Source organism: Equus asinus, chromosome 7, assembly GCF_041296235.1.
Source record: "Equus asinus isolate D_3611 breed Donkey chromosome 7, EquAss-T2T_v2, whole genome shotgun sequence".
In the NCBI taxonomy this organism is placed as follows: Eukaryota; Metazoa; Chordata; class Mammalia; order Perissodactyla; family Equidae; genus Equus; species Equus asinus.
In genome coordinates this window covers 69,043,351-69,060,176 of record NC_091796.1, presented here as the reverse complement: position 1 = coordinate 69,060,176, position 16,826 = coordinate 69,043,351, and positions in this window count along the sequence as shown.

The window sequence follows — 16,826 nt, the reverse complement described above, 5'->3', positions numbered from 1 at the left end:
CTTGTTCTTTCTATTACTCTTACCTCTTGTTCATCCCTCAGATCACTAATTTATCAAATTCTTGAAGATGTTTCCTTTCAAATATCTCTCCAATTTGTCCCTTCCTCTCTCTTCTCATTGCCCTTGTCTACACAATTATCACCTCAAACAAATTCCTAATTGGCCCCCTAACCTCTAGTCTCTCCCTCCTGCAGGTCCTTTTGCATATCATAAGCATCACTGTGATCACAGGGGTCCTCTTCCAGAGCTGCCTGTGATCTGACCCACCTAGCAAACCTGACCTTCCTGAGCAGCCAAATGGTCACGAGATAAGTCTTGAGAAAAATAGAAAGTGCTGCATAGGCAAATAAGTTATGGTACACGGCGGGGAGGAAAGGAGCAGGGGAGAGGGTCATGACTGCTAGGCTAAGGGATATGAACTCCATCCCGAAGCCAAGAAGGGCAAGCTATTCAAAGAGATGTACATCAGGAAAAGGACAAGATGAAAACGTGTTTTAGGAAACATAATCTGGTGAACGGGTGGCGGCGCCGTTGGAGGAGAGACTGACTGGAGATGGGATTCAAGACATTTGTGACTATTAATTCAACGTTTATCCACCGGGTGCCCTCTGTAGCCATGGCAGTGCTCAAGGCGCTAGGGATACAGTGGGGAATAATAGTTCTTTCTTGGGATTCTGGGAACAGAGAGGGAGAAAGCACCAAAGATGGATAACAATGACCAATAACAATGGCCGATAACAAGCTACCCACAGCCTCTGTCCTTGCCCTCCCTTGGCCACTTCTGGCCCCAGATAATCACTCAGATTTAAAATAAGTGCGGTTAGCCGCGCTAGTCATCACTGTACCAGCTCTCTTGCTCAAAGCTGCTGCTCCTGAAGACCTGGCCCACAAGTTAGTTAGGAAAAAGAAAGGGACTGTTTCCTGTCAGTTACAAGTCAGCAAACTTTTTTCTGTAAATAGCCAGATAGTTTTAGGCTTTTTGTCCTTACGCAATCTACTTAACTGTGTAGTTGTAACACAAAAGCAGTCACAGACGATTCTTAAACAAGTAAGCGTGGCTGTGTTCCAATAAAACTTTATTTACAAAAACAGGTCATGGGCAGATTTGACCCAGAGGCCAGAGTTCACTGATCTCTGCTCTAAGATCTTAGGATATTTTAAATCTAATGCTCAGTTTTAATTAGGGGGATAGCACGGAAGAACATAAAGACAATGAGTTTCAGAGCTCAGAAAGCTGGAATAGAATCCCAACTTTACAACAAATCTTGGGGCATTAGGAAAATAAACCACATAACCGCATAAAATGAGAAGCAGCCTGGCATGGTGGCCTAGAGTCTGACCACCTGGGTCCAAATTCCAGCTCTGCCACTTTCATCCTTGGTGATCTTGGGCAAGTTTCTTAATCCCTCTGAACTTCAATCTCCTCAACTGTTTTTCATGGGGATAAATAATATAACCTTGCTCATTGAGAGGATTAAATGAGATGAGGAATATCAAGTGCCTGGAACAAAGCAAGCACTCGATAACTGTTAGCTGTCGTTATTATTATTGCTGTTATATCACTATGAAATTTCCCAAGAGTAGCTATTGAGACAATATGTAAAAGTATCTGTTTTCTTATTTCAGAGATTAAAAGCAGAGAGGAGTGGTTCTGTTTTGCACTGCTGTACTTCCTAAACATTTTCACACAAGAACAGGAAGCTGAAGTCACCTTGTAAACCAGCCACGGCTTTTTCAGATGATTGCCTTTAAGTGGCTTTCGAATTCTGAAGATTATCATGCATAATGCATGTGCTTAGATCAGGATGGAATGTTTCCCAGTGACTCTCCTCCTGCCTCCATCAAGGGTGTTGTTGGACAGGACTGTGTATCAAAAGGAGGATGCTTCTGCATTTTCCAAATCGTGAGCACGAAGTTTCTTTCAGACTTAAATCAACTAATGTGATTTTTGTCTCCAGTTACACCCAAGTTAAAATTCACCAATACACTAGACTTTCTTTCCTAAGCTAGACACAAGGAGAAAACAGGACTGGATTTAGGGTGGCTCCTCCCAGGACACCCTGTCCTCCCAGCAATTGGTGCCAGGACAGAGGAAAGAAAGTAAATTTGTGAGCGTTAGGAAATCTTATGTTCAGGGCACTGTGACCACAGTTTAATTATAATATGAGTAACCTTTCACAGCACAAAAAACAATATATATTTCTTTCACATTTTGTAGCACACATCAAGAATAACCTTGCTCCAAAGTACTTGGAGCAAAGATGGTCTTATTTGAATGAGAATCTTTAGGACCATCTTTGCTGTCTGCTGTCCTTTATTAAACTGCATCTCAGAAATCTTTATGCTACTCCCATAAAGATCTCTTGAGCCAGGGCTGTGGACTGTTTCCTTCTGGTCATTTCACCCCTAGGAAGCACGCCGGCCTTCCCCTCACCCACTCAGAGTGGCGGGCTGCACTTCAGGTTGTCTCTGACAATCCAAGCCCCTGTCTACGTCATGCTCTTTGTTAGAAGTAATCAGCCACAGGGGCAAAGGCGGTAAACAGTAATTAACATGCAAATTTGCAAGCCACTTGCCTCTTGGTGCTGAGGCTTCTTTGTTTGTTTGCACAGTTGTGGACAAACTGGGGTTTGTCTTAGCCGTAATTAGCAGGATAAATATAAAATTATGACATTAATTGTTAGCTGGATTTTTAAAAATGGTAGTATACCCCTGCTGTGCCTGAGATGCTGCAGCCCAGTAGGGGGTTCCTTCAAAAATGAATTTTAAAATGCTGAAATAAGTATTTTAATTAAAAGGCAAACACTGAAATGAGTTTGTCACTTCAAAAATCATAGTTACCAGGTAACATATCATTGATGCATATATTAACAATTAGTATTTGCACATCAGTTGACCTTATCCCAATGCAAAAAAAAAAGAGGATCACTCTTTTATAATAATAATAACGAATAGAAATATTTATTAAATGCTCTGCACCAGGCACTGTGCTAGCACTTTTCTCACATAATTTCAACGAATCCTCCGGATCAGTCGTGCTATTAATATCCACAAACAGATGGGGAAGCCAAAGCTTTAGTTGGGTTTTTTAAAGATAGGTTTTCTGAGTCTGCTTTCTAATTGTGTTGTCCTCAAGATTCTATGCGCAGCTCTCATTTCTCTTCTTTTCTGGTTTTCTCTTCTGTAAGTCTACCATTTAACTGCTTTCCACTAGTTCTTCATCAGCATGCTGGTGATCGGCTAACCCTTATGTCTAGCTCTCACCAGCCCCTAAGTCCCACTTCACAACAGGCATCATTTCGCTACCAAGGAAAGCCCAGATTTCTTAGCCTAATGCTGAAGGCTCTCCAAGATCTGGTCCAGCTACTTCCCAACTTTATTTCCCATCTTACTCTTTCATTATTCCATTCAGCTCCCATTATTTAGTGTTAATTGGCAAAGACACTATATTTATCCCTGGGGTGAGGTGGGTTAGGAAAGAGGGGACAGTGAAATTTTTAAAAGCACCTATTCTTAAGGAGGTTTGGGTGAGAATCCAAAGGAAGCAACGATCAAATTCTAAACTCCAGACGTTCGTTTGCCCTGATTGTAGAGGAGAAGGAATAGGAAACCAGAGCCTCTCCCTTGAGTAGAGCTGGTGCCACAAAGCCCTTGGTCACGGTTTTCTTCCAAATAGACATATATATCCCTGAAGCTCCTTCTTTCCTTCCGAGTCTCGCTGCATTGCCTCGCCTGGAAAGCCTTCCCTGCTTCTCCCAAGGGATTAGGCGTCCTTCTGCTCCACTCTCACTGCGATGTTCCTCTGAAAATTACAATATAATATCCCACCCAGGTGGAATTACGTGTTTGCCTGGCTGTCTCCCAACTAAACTGGGCAACTTGAGGTTAGAAAAAGGTTTCTGTTTCTCCCATGCCTGGAACAACACTTGGCATTTGATTGGCACCACTTGCTCTTTGCAAGCAGCCAAACAGTGTCAGACCTGCTAACAAAGTTAGAATGCACCTTCAGAGAGGGAATTAACAATTCAAAGCAGAGGCCCGTGAGAGGGAACAGGGGAGTAGCTGGGAAAAGCTGCCCCCTGGGCTGCCCTGGGCACGTGACCTCCAAACCTCCAGCCGATGGCTGAGGGCCAGGAATAGGAGTGATTTCAAGAGAAGGGCCTAGTGAGATGACTTCAGAAACTGCTCTATTCAGGACTTTCTGAAACAAAATACCATGGGCACTGCTCTGGAGGCCCTCTCTTTGAGTCTGGCAACTTTGAGCAATTTTTTGGGGAAGAGGAGTGGTAGCACTTATTCTACTCTTTTAGGAGACGATGATATACTGGTGCCACTGCAGGCAATCTCCCCAGGACTGCATAGTAGCCATCGGAAGTCCAGGAGGCCCTATCATCAATGGATGTTCGAATGGATACACACCACTGGCCTGAGCTGTGAAGTCTCCTTCTGGCATCGTCTGTGGCTCCAGAATGCAGTGCCAGAGACGGTCAAGGCAGGAGACAGAAGAAGTTTAACTATGAGAGGAAGAAACGCATCCCCATGTTTTCAGTACGCCTTCACTCTCTCTCTCCTCACACGAGAGACCCTCTCCCCTCAGTCACAGAGGACCTCCACGGCATCACTTATTCTCAAGGGTAGGCGAGTGCCACAAACACACACTCTCGGGGTATAGACAACAAGTCCTGGGTTATTCTGGTAGGACTAATGCTACAAGCCCTCTAGCCCCCAGGACTGACCTGGACACGTTTGTTTTCTAGTTTTCCATACTTCCACTCCGCTCTTTCTGAGCCTTTGTGCAGTGTGCAGGGGGTTATGGGGTGGGGCTGAGAAGAAGCGACAGGTTGATTAGGAGCAGGTGCCTGTGGGGTCAGCTCCTGCGGTCCAGGGGTAGCAATCTGAATTCTCCCCCTATTCCCATCCTCTCACTCCAGAACTTCTATTATTTTATTTTTCGGGGCTCCACATAGAAGTTCATTTTTTAAAAAAGGTAAGTTTCTGCTGCTTACAGAAAACAACTGTGAAAACCATGGCTTTAACGTCACTCGTGTATCAGGCAATCAGGCGTCCTTGGTGAGAGCAGGGGTTCAGGGCCAAATAGCCAGGCTCAATCCTAGACCGGTTATTTACCTGCCGCATGACCTTGAGCAAGTTTCTTAATTTTCACTCCCTATTGCTTAGTTTCTTTACCTGCAAAATGTGGTTAATGATTGTACCTACCTCGAGGGTCATTGTGAAGATTAAATGAGTTGACACCTGCCCAGAGCAGCGTTGAGAACAGTACTGGGACATAGAAAGTGCTGTGTATTCCCTTTCACCATCGCTGGAATGTGGCCTCCAGGGCAGCGAGGATTATTGCTGTTTTGTTCATTTCTGTATCCAAGCACCTGAAACAGTCGCTGACACAGAGAAAGCCCGTGATAAATAATTGGCGAGTGGATTGAATGAATACATTTTGCTACCCTCGTTCCTCACAGCTTTGGAGGCCACAGAGTAGTATCACTTCTAAGCGTCTACCTTTCCTCACTCCTAACAGTTACTCCCTCCCCTCTGCTGTGCTGCAGCCCATAATGGCGGTGCCTTAGTAAGGAGCGTGGTCAGGAAGAAATGGCACTGCAGTGAGAAGGATGAGGCAAGATCCGGGACTAGCTCTGGCCCTACTCTATCTGTGGCCTCAGTTTCTCTGAACTATGAAATTCGAGGGTTGGAATTGGAAGATCAATTATATGACTCAGCCAGGGGACTGACCGTAAGAGATCCCTGACCACAGACTGGACGTGAAACGAGGTGGCTTATTTGCTAAAATGTGGTAGGTTCACAGAGTCCTGCTCCCAGGAAATAATTGTTCAACCATAAAAACGTCCCAAAGACCCATCAAAAATTGTTCTAAAGATCTGTAATTCTTCTCTCAAATTACAGTATGCTGCTTCTCCATTACAATCAATTAGATGTTTTATTATAATTTTCACTAAAATTTCATGAAGAAAAGGGGTACTAACCTGAAAATTTAACTGCTGCTTCAAAGAAAGTGCTCCCTGATGCTCTGAAACCCTGGAAAACCTGTGCACTCCATGTGGCCACAGGACGAGATGCTCATGGTTGCTGCCCCCACCTGAAAAAGAAGCAAGCTGGTGGAACAGCACACTCAAGGCTCGTTCCTGTCAGTTCAGTTGAAATTACATGTATTAGCACTCGGATTAGATTGTTCACATAACAACAATTACTGTAAGAGGGAAGGCAGCCATTAAAATGTGCCTGTGCAGTTGACACACGAATAACAGAGAAACCTGCACCACACGTGGTACCCGTGATGAGCCTTCTATCTGGGCATCCACAAAGACACCACGGTGAGGCGCAAATTATTATTGGTGGTAGGGCAAGCGTTAGTGAACATAGGGCCAATGGGGCTCCTTGTTGGACAATGTCATGTTAGTTCAGCCCAGCGAAGAATCCAATCTCCATTCTTCCCTTGTCATTAGCTAAACTTGACCTATGGAATTAAAGAAATGATTTACTCCAAGAAACCTTCAAATCACTTTTCACACTTTCACAGCTCTGCTCTGAGAGACATGGAATTTTCCTTCTTTAGACTAGGATCTTGGCCTTTCCTCTAACTTATGGTACCTCCACCTAGTGCAGCTTCAGCATATCACATACTTAGTCAGCTCCTTCTAAGACAAAGCTACTTTCCTACCTGACGTCATCTTGGCTACCAACTCCATGGAAGTAAGTGTATTAGTGGTCCAAGGTTTATTCTCTAAACTCGGTGAAACTCTGTTTGGTATTTAAGCCTTATCTAAAGAGTTCTGACCTCAGTTTCTTCCACAGTTGGAGATTATCAGTCCTTTCTTGACAGATTCCAGTTATGTGCCCTGGTTTAAGAGGAAGCCGTCCTATCGCTAGCTGTTGGCCTTCCAGCCTCTCTCTGAATCTCTGTCCGTCTGCTCTGAATTCTGTCTGGCACCCTTTGAGCAGTCATTCTTTCATTCAATAAACTATCATTGAGCACCTCCGAGGGGTCGTGCATCACGCACGCATCACGCACAGCTCTGAAAAATGCGGCGCCTGATGTCTTTCTGGTGGCCGCTGCCCAGCGGCTGCTCCTTCCTCACATCTGTCAACCCCGACATTAGCAGTCCAAACTTTACTTGACCTCCCCGTTGTTTTATTATGTCGGTAATACATGCTCACTGCAAAACAAAGAGGAAACATAGATAGGAAGAAAGAAAAAGATAACTGAAATTTGAAATCACTTGATCTGATTACTTGTTCTGTCCAGGTAAGCAGACATCATAATACCAGATACAATATAAAAGGGGCAAATGCACTTTTGTTTGTTTAACTTTTTATTTGAAAATAATTATGAACTCAGAGAAAATTGTAAAACCAGTATCCTTCACTCAATTTCCCCCAACCATCATGTTCCATAACTACAGTATAATATTGAAACTAGGAAACTGCACTGGTGTGTGTGTGTTTAGTTCTATGCAATTTTATCATGTGTGCACTCATATAACCACTACCACAGTCAAGATGCAGAACTGTTTCATCACCATCAAGGCACTCCCTCATGAGGCTACTTCTTTATGGCTGCACTCACCCCTGTCTCTAACCCCCAGCTACCATCATGTTCTACATATCTATAATTTTGTCCTTGTGAGAATATTACAGAAATACAATAATGCAGTATGTGACCTTCTGAGACTGGCTTTTTAAAATCAGCGTAACACCCTTGAGATCCATCCAAGTGGTGCATGTATCAAGAGTCCATTCCTTTCTATTGCTGAACAGGACTCTGTGGTACGGATGGACCCACTTTGTTTAAGCACTGAAGGCCACTGGGGTCGTTTCTGATTTTGCTATTACAAATAAAGCTTCTATGAACATTTGTGTACATGTTTTTGTTTAACCGTAAGTTTTTATTTCTCCGGAATAAATGCCTGAGTGCAATTGCTGGGTTGTATAGTAAATGCATTTTTAGTTTGATAAGAAACTGCCAAGCTATTTTCCAGAATGGTTTTGTCAGAAATCTAGTTTCTGCACGTTCTCACCAGCATTTGGTATTGTCCCTGTTTTTATTTTAGCGACTCTGAGTAAAAGGTATTTTCAATAGCAACAGCATCTCAGAAAGCGTGGAGCTAAACACAGTGAAACTTAACTTCCCAACTACTTTAAAATTCATTCAGGTGTCACATTATAAGAACACTCATTGGAGATATTTAGAAGAGTTTGCAGGGTTTATGGGTAGATCTTTGAATGCTGGTGAGCAGAGCTTCAGTTCTTCATTAGGAGGATGTGTCTATGTCCCATTTTGCTTGGGACAGTCCTGGTTTAAGCCTGTTCTCCACTATCCTAGGTGGTTTAGCATGTTTTCTGGATTTTTCATCTTTTAATGAAATATATTTAGTGATAGTTGCATTAAAATAAGCTGGGGTAGGTTTAAGACACCGCCACACTCTGCATTTCCATTTTCTGCCATGCCACATCTCATAGTATATGAGATGCATATGCAGCAACAGAGTTCTCACTTTAACTCATGATTAAATCTCAAAGACCACCAGCGACACTCTGTCTCTCTTCTGCTGACCCTTTCCATCTGAAACATAACTAATCTCTCTCTTTTAAGGATGCACGCAGGGCACTCATTGATAAAACAAAGAGCATTGAGACAAAAGCAACCAAGGGCTGCTAACTTTCAGATCGGAACTGCTGCCCTGCTGGCCACCTGGTATACCAGCCAGCTGTGGTTGGGCCAATGTCAGAGCCAGAGAGATGCTGGGGCCAATGAGAACACCCTGCTGTAACATATGTGAGAGTCTAGAAATTAAGTTGTTACCTAGTGGTTTTGCCATTCACTGTAAATCCACAGCTATTTATTTTATTGATAACATGTGTTTATATTGCAATAAATCCTTTTGGCAGCAATGAACCCAAAAGAAACAGAGTATATTTAATGAAAAATTAAGTACTAAACATCCAAGAAAGTTGATGATGAACATGTTTCTTAGACAAAAAGCTTGTTGACATTTATCATTCTCCATAGGGGTCATGGTGATATCACTGACAACAGGGGAGCCAGAAGACTAAGTCTGCTAAGGAAGCATCAGTATCGATGGTTAATAGTTACTTTAAGAAGAATGTGCTGGAAGAAAAGTTACCCACTGAAGCTTCAGGAGGTGTATTTACATGTCACTCTGTGAAACATGACTTTTTGTTTAAATCAATGACTGCTCTTCTAAACACATTTCAATATATCTTCAATTTCAAGTTTTCTTGTGTACATAAAAAAAAGCAAAACAAGAGATGCTTGTGTTGTCTCCATTAACAGAATCACAGTTAAATGCTACCAGTTTTATATTAGTGTCATCATTTACTCGAAATAGAAAATCTTTTAATTGCAATATTGGTTCAATGTTTTCATCCAATTCATGGAATTGAAGTAAAGCTTTCAGATGTTAATTCTTCGACACCTGATATTATCATAAATGCTACTGAAAATTCCATTTAAAAGTTTGACACTGAAAATAAAATTATTTTTGTGATGACAATAATACAAGTTTTGGTGGAGCAGAGCGTCATGGTAAAAAGAGTGTTCTCCAGTTATGGAGCAGAAATGTACTAAGAATTAATGTAGTGTTCAAAGAATTTACAGTCATATCCAAACAAATTGTGATATTCTACCAACTGAAAAGGAAGCTTCAATTGACAAAATGAGCAAATATGATTACATATACATAACATGACTGAATTACAAAGCTGATTTTTAACCCTCTAAATTATGCCAGGATGGTACTGCATGCTTTCTCTCCTTCCTGTCTGATATTTGTAAGATTTTAGAAATGCTTGGGCCTTTGAAGAACTATTTTCTCTATCAACCTAAGTGCCCGTCAATGACATTGGACGTTTTTATAAACAATTTTCTAAATTTGGGCGGTGTTTTATTCAAAATTAGTTGGAAATATATAATCAAAGTATTTATTGAATAGAATGCCAAGGATTTCAGCTTCTGAAACTTAATGAAATCATAATCACTGAAAGCAAAGCTTACGAATGAAAAGATATTGAAATGTATCCCTACACAAGCAAGAGAGAAAGTGAAGCACTTAGAAAAGAGAGTTCAAATGATTCTCAGATGTGATTTGAAATTCTATGATTGTGCTTTGGAATATCTCATCTTGTACGAAGTGTCTTTTGATAAAATTTCTGCTTTTAATTGGATAGATTTATATTCTGTACCAGAATGGAAAGAAATTTGAAAAGTCTACAATTTTGGGGCATCTAAATTTGGCAAAACATTCAAGAGATTCATAAATAGAGAAAACTTTATTCAATGAGTTTTTGCTTGTAAAATTATTTGTTGAAATAGTTACTGTAAACAGAGACAAAAAGATAGTCCTCATGAAAATATTTGAAAATTTTCAAACTGAGTATTTCATTTGTGAAATTCAAGTAAAAAATTAAATTAAAAATATATTTCATTTAGCAGAATTTGCTCTGAGCTTAACAAATGCCTCAGCATCTGTAGAGAATATTTTCTCAGACAAGCGCCAATTAAACGTATTAACAATTTTAAAATTTATTAACGTTAAAATGCAGTCTTGGGGCCAGCCCAGTGGTGTAGTGGCTAAACTCGTACACTCCACTTCAGCAGCCTGGGGTTTGCAGGTTTGGATCCCAGGTGCGGACCTAGCACTGCTCATCAAGCCAAGCCGTGGTGGCGTGCCACATAAAATAGAGGAAGACTGGCACAGATGTTAGCTCAGCGACAATCTCCCTCCCCCAAAAAAGCAATCTTTAAGATGATTATGAGCAATTAATATGTAAAATTTAACTTAATAAAACTGTATTAAAAAAATACATTCATCAGAAAAATACCAGTGGCATAATATTAGATAGAATACTATGAAATTGATTAAAGCACATTAATATATACCAAGAATAATTATTCTGATGATGTCATTTTTAAAGTTCATAAAATAGATATAAATAATTTTAAATTTTTTCTTTATGTACTGATACACTATTTTTATTCTCTAGAAATAATTTCCTTTTTGAACAGACTTTATAGGTCTACCATTCTAATAAAACTAATTCATTGGTTAATAAATGTGCACTTTTAAAAATTATATAATTAATTATTTTTACTACACTTTTCACTCTTGAAAGTGTCCAGATTTGGATGATGAATTATACAATCACTCTATTCATAAAGGGGCATTTTCATACTGACGTTTATTCCAGTAAGTGGCTGCAGCATGTTCACACATACCCAGATTAAATACACAGGTGGTTTGATGGGTCAGTGGGGTTTGGATTAGGTCATCCTAAGACTGGGGAATGGACTGACCACAGTACACTGACCACACCAACGATGGACAAGATGTCTCCAGATGTCTGCCAGGTATTGGAGGATTCCTCCTCCCTTGTGGACAAAGAGGGAAATTCAGTAAAAAAAGTGGCTCTGGCAGTCCCTGGAGGATAGCTGTGTTTTTCACTGTACGCAGAACATTAGGGTATCAGTGATGATCTTCAGTTCTGTAAAGAGTTGAAGAAAGGGATCTTAAACAGTCCTTAAATCCCACATTGCCCAGGAGAGGAAGAGGGAGCCAGCCCCACTTTCTTCCATGAGGCCCCTCTGGCTGACCTTGCTCCATGTGATAAACTGACTTCAACGGTCCAAACTGTTGGGTTCTACCAAAAGAACTGTTGGGAGCTACCAAAGGTCTATACCAGGCTGCAGCTCACAGAGATAGTCTTGGCACATTCTGGGGCCAATTTGTAATTTCACATAAGTCTTTCCAGATTTAGAGAGCAGTAAGCATAGGAGAAAGAATGTAAATGTTGGAGCTAGATACCATTTCACCAGCTATGTTCTCTTGGGCATCAGAACTTCCTGTCTGTAAAACGAGAATGCTAATAATACCTTATACAAAACAGAATAATTTGCAGCAGAGAGAGTAATTTGCTATTTAAAATACAACTTCCTATTTCCATCCCTAGGGAAGGAGACAATTTCTCTTAAGAGTAGGTCAAGTTTTTGCCCAGTAAAATACCTTGATGAGCACCTCACACTGAAACTCTGGGCATGGGCCATAATTTGGAAAGATATCAGGAAAAAAAGAGGGAATGAAAAATAAATGAAATTTGAGTAGATGTGAACAGAAATGTGAGGGAACTATTTAATCTGAAGTTCTCTGCTATGAGCTGCTATGATCCCCAGCTCCACCTCTCTGCTGCTACTACCCTAGGTACTAGAGCAAATGTGCAGTCTATCTGATTGCTTTGTAGGAGGGGTATTTGGGGAAATTCTAGGACAGGGCCACGTTCATGGTCAAGTGTAGTTGCACTGGTCCCCAAGCTTAGAAAGTCTCTGTGTTTGGTTTAATGCTCTCCTGTCACTATCTTGAAATTCTTAATTATTTTTGGCCAAGGGCTTCCTACTTTCCTTTTGCACTGGGCCCTACAAATTATGTAGCCAGTCTTGTTCCAGGAACAGGACCTGTGTTCTCTGCTGGAGTCCATAGGTCTGTGGGACAGATAAGGGAAGAGCTCCAAAGGGCTAGATATCAATAAGAGTAAGAATTCTGTAGGAACATGAAATCAGAGCTAGCAGAGACCACAAAATCTATCCCAATCTTGGTGACAGCATTGGATTGCCACAGAATATTAGCATATTAGAACCAATTTTATGTAAATTTCAAAAGTAAGGCAAGCTCAACCATATCTGTATTACATTAGCAATATTATGTATATATAATATATATACATAATTGTATGGAACGGTTATGCTCAATAAATGATTGGTATTATGTAATTTTAGGGTCATTCTTAGAGTAGCAATGAGAAAGCAAGAAAAGTGTGAATACACAGGCATGCATGTGCACATGCACACGTTTTGGATGCTCCTCTAATTCTCTTTTCCAAATAGCACATCTCAAGACCTACAAATTTTGGAATCTTAACATCTGCAAGATCTTATTTACACAGGTGTCACTTCTGCTGTGAATGACGCTTTTTAGTCTACTTGTAACTTTACCAGGATTTCCAGGGCCAGACCTACCATGAAAAGAAAGTGTTAATGGCAAAGCACAAGGGTACAGGCAATGAAAGCAATACCACTGTGAAGTGTTTATGGAGAAAGATTTTTAACACAAGTAGTAGAACCGTGGCCCAGCCATCCAGTGAACATCACGAATGGAGCCATTTTCCCTGAGGACACTAGGGAACAGGAAGAACTCACTTCATTCCAAACACAGGAGACGCTGACTCCTCCCCTTAGACCTTTGGTCCATATCAATCTTCTTATCCTGAAACACCTTTGCTTCTCCATCTAAGGTTGAAGAAAAGTCCTATTAACAGACTCAGCTTTCTTTGCTCTGTGATATCCTCTGAAAAGGAACAATTAGACATCCAAAATGGCCCCACATGCCTTTCACCTCCACATCTCAAGTCACAGTAACATCAAAGTTGTCCAATCTGGGAAAATCCTTAAACTCTTAAAACAGGGATCTTTGACTTTGATTCAATGATGTAAACAGATGACGTAGGACGTTTTCTTGGGCATTAGTTTACATCGTACTATCCTGAATGCATGAGAGAGTGGCTGGTAGATGCTCACTAGCCTCGTTCCAGTTCTTATCCAGAAAGAGGATGTGGTAGGCAGAATTCTAAGGTGATCCCCAGTGCCCCACACCCTAGAGTGTCAATGGGACTGTAACTTGCTTCTAACCAATAGAATATGGCACTGGTGATGGGACATCACTCCCATGATTATGTTATGTTATATGGCAAAGATGAAGGGATTTTTCAGCTGCAATTAAGGTCTACAGTCAGTTGACTTTAAATTAATCAAAACGAGATGATCCTGAGTGAGCCTGACCTAATCAGGCAAGCCTTATAAAAAAGAGCCTGCAGTTCAGAAACGCTAGCTTTGAAGAAGCGAGCTGCTTTGAATACTACAGCTGCAAGAAAAGAAATCCAGCCAACAGCTACATGAACTTGGAAGAGGACCCAAAGCTTTAGATGGACCTATCCCCAGGTGACACCTTAACTTCAGCCTTGTGAGATCTCTGTAGAGAAGCCAACTAAGCAATGCCCTGCTTCCTTTCCCATGGCACTGTGAGATCATAAATGTTTGCTGTTATAGGGCACCAAGTTTCTGGTCAGCTGCTGCACAACAATAGACAAGCTAATAGAGAGGGGTGTAAAATGAGCAGTGAGGGCCAAATAGGGAACCCAAATACCAAGGAAGTCATGAGCTTGATGATACTTACAGCTAACTGGGGATGGTCAGCTGCCAAGAGCCTCCACACGGGACTTCCTCCTTGATGGGGAAACAGAAGTGAAAAAGGCAGTAATAGATTCCTTCTCAGATCTGAAATGAAAGCCACCACTCATTTGATTATTATCTGAAGCACATCCATAATCATAACTGGTGTACTATTTAAGCCAGACTTCTTTTTGCAGAGCTAAGGGAAAACAGAAACATAACCTCAAGGTTATTGATCATCTTCCGAAGCGTGTGTGCATTAGTCAGCAACCTTGGCTCCTTTGCAGTGTCTTTGAAAGATAATAGCATTTAGCCCTGACTGTGTTCCCATCTAGCTCTCCAACCACCAGAAAATCTGAAGATCTCCTTTCAAAAAGTTAAAGAGAGCAGCGTGTGAGTCCTGGGATCATGGAAAAGCATTATCTGATCACTGATTTTCTGTCATTCTGGCACTCGATTTAGATGTGGAACGGAAGCAGGGAAAGAGGACTGCGCTCCGCGGGTGCCTGGAAGCCTTGAAAAGCCTTTAGTCATGCTTAGCATTGGAGCTCCTGGGTTAAAGGAAATACGTGAATATATATGAAAGAATTTACTTAAAGCAGGTTGCTTTTTTATGCCTTAGTTCTTGAAAAGCTGTGAATCAATTTTGTCGTCAACGGAATCTCATTTTAAATGCATCAGGGCACTCAGTATTTGAAGAAACTCTACAGTAAATCAAAGTAAAGCAAATTAGCTTTCTGTAGTGTATATAATTAGGCAGCCTAAGACTTCTGCTCTATTGATATGGATTTCTGTATATCAAAACATTTTATAGTGAACTGGTTACCAAAAACTACACTCAATTCGTTTTCGTGAACTACAGTGCCCAGAGAAACCTTGGCTGATGTGGGATGCTCCCAGATGGGGCTCATTGGAAGACAGCGGTGCAGACATAGATTGATCTAGAACACTGAAAAAGGGAAGGCTGATGGGCTATATAAAAGCTACGTCCACCAGGAGGGCTAAAGACCCAGGGGCTTCTAAGTGGGATATGGACAGACCTCCAGGCCAGGATGTTAGGGAAAGAAAGCTTGAGGTCTTAGGAGACGTGTCTTAAGGTGTGCAGTCTGACTCTATCCCTGGAACCTCTGTGTACTCGTTGTGTCAGCAAGAGAAGTGCTGGCCCACTCTGTGCCATCTCTCTTATCTGTAAAATGGAAATAATAAAATCCCAATTTCATAGGGCCACTGTGAGGATTAAATGCAAGAACACAATAAAGTACCTAGTGCTTAGTACGTTTTTAATCATTGTTAGCTGTTTCTTTTTGGCACAACAGCGTTAGATGCTCCACTTATTAAAAAGACTGACTAAACTTGGGAGGAAAAAAGATAGTGCTGAAGGAAATAAATATGCCATAGGAAAGCGCGCTCCTTCTCCAGCTGGAGAATGCCTCGGGCATTTCAGTTCAACGACTATGTACTATTTCTAATCATTATCTCGTTTAGAATTATAATGAAGAATGTTGGGAATAATTAACCCCATTCTATGGTCCCAGGAGCCTGTCACTGCAGGTAGGAAGGATTAGGGACCAGCCCTGTCAGTCGCGGCAGGCGAGCACATTCCCCCAGTGATATGATGCCATCCAGCCTCTCTTTTCAGACAGGTTCGATGAATTCCCCACCCACTGCACAGTGGCAAGGGTGATATCGTGCATCCGTCTCATGCCCGATAACACTTTTACAGTCATAGAAAGCAGCAGCTCCTGAAAACACCCAGTCCTTTTAAAAGCTTAGAAATGACAACAGCAATGAGTGCGCTTCCCTTTAGAGCCCAATGTGATAAATCCTCTCTCTCTCCCTCTCTCTATCCCTCTCTCCCCCGCCCCCTCTGTCACTCTCTCTCTCTCTCTCTGTCTCTCTCTCAGCTGAGCCGCCAGCCTGGAAACCTGCTCCCTCCTTTGTTAGGAATTCTAGTCACAAAAACCTACAATAAAATGCTGCAGGCACATCAATAAAGGATATAATGAAATCAAATGAGTCTTGTTCCTTACATTTTCATGCAAAGTATATCAAAGGAGCATCCTGCTTTTTCCTGAGACCCACACAATGGACCCTTTTGTGTGGGAAGAGAGAAGATATATGAAGCTGCATTAGGAAGCAATTCCAATTAAAAGGGCTGTGTTTAGACTCCAAAGACAATGCAGCCTTTGCTAGACAGTCAGCTATTCGAGGGGTCTGGCTGCTGAGGTGGTTTTATGGTAATTGGGGAAGAGCTGGGTGGAAAGAAGTGCAGCCATACCACCACTGGGTCCCAGGCTCCGGGTCACGCTGCCTCCCTCCCAGCTTAGTCCTGTGCAACCTCAGGGATAACAGCACCTGCCTGATGGGGCTGCTATCATGATTAAAAGAAATAAAGCATATAAACCACTTTGGGCAATGCCAGCTGTTATTGTTAAGATTTCCTCTGTCTTGGCCCCACACAAGGGCTGGCATGGGCCAGAATCACCCAGATGACAAGTGAACGTGTCCCTGCAAGGCTCTGCCCTGAAGACCACTTGCCATATGGTGAAGGGAAAGTCGT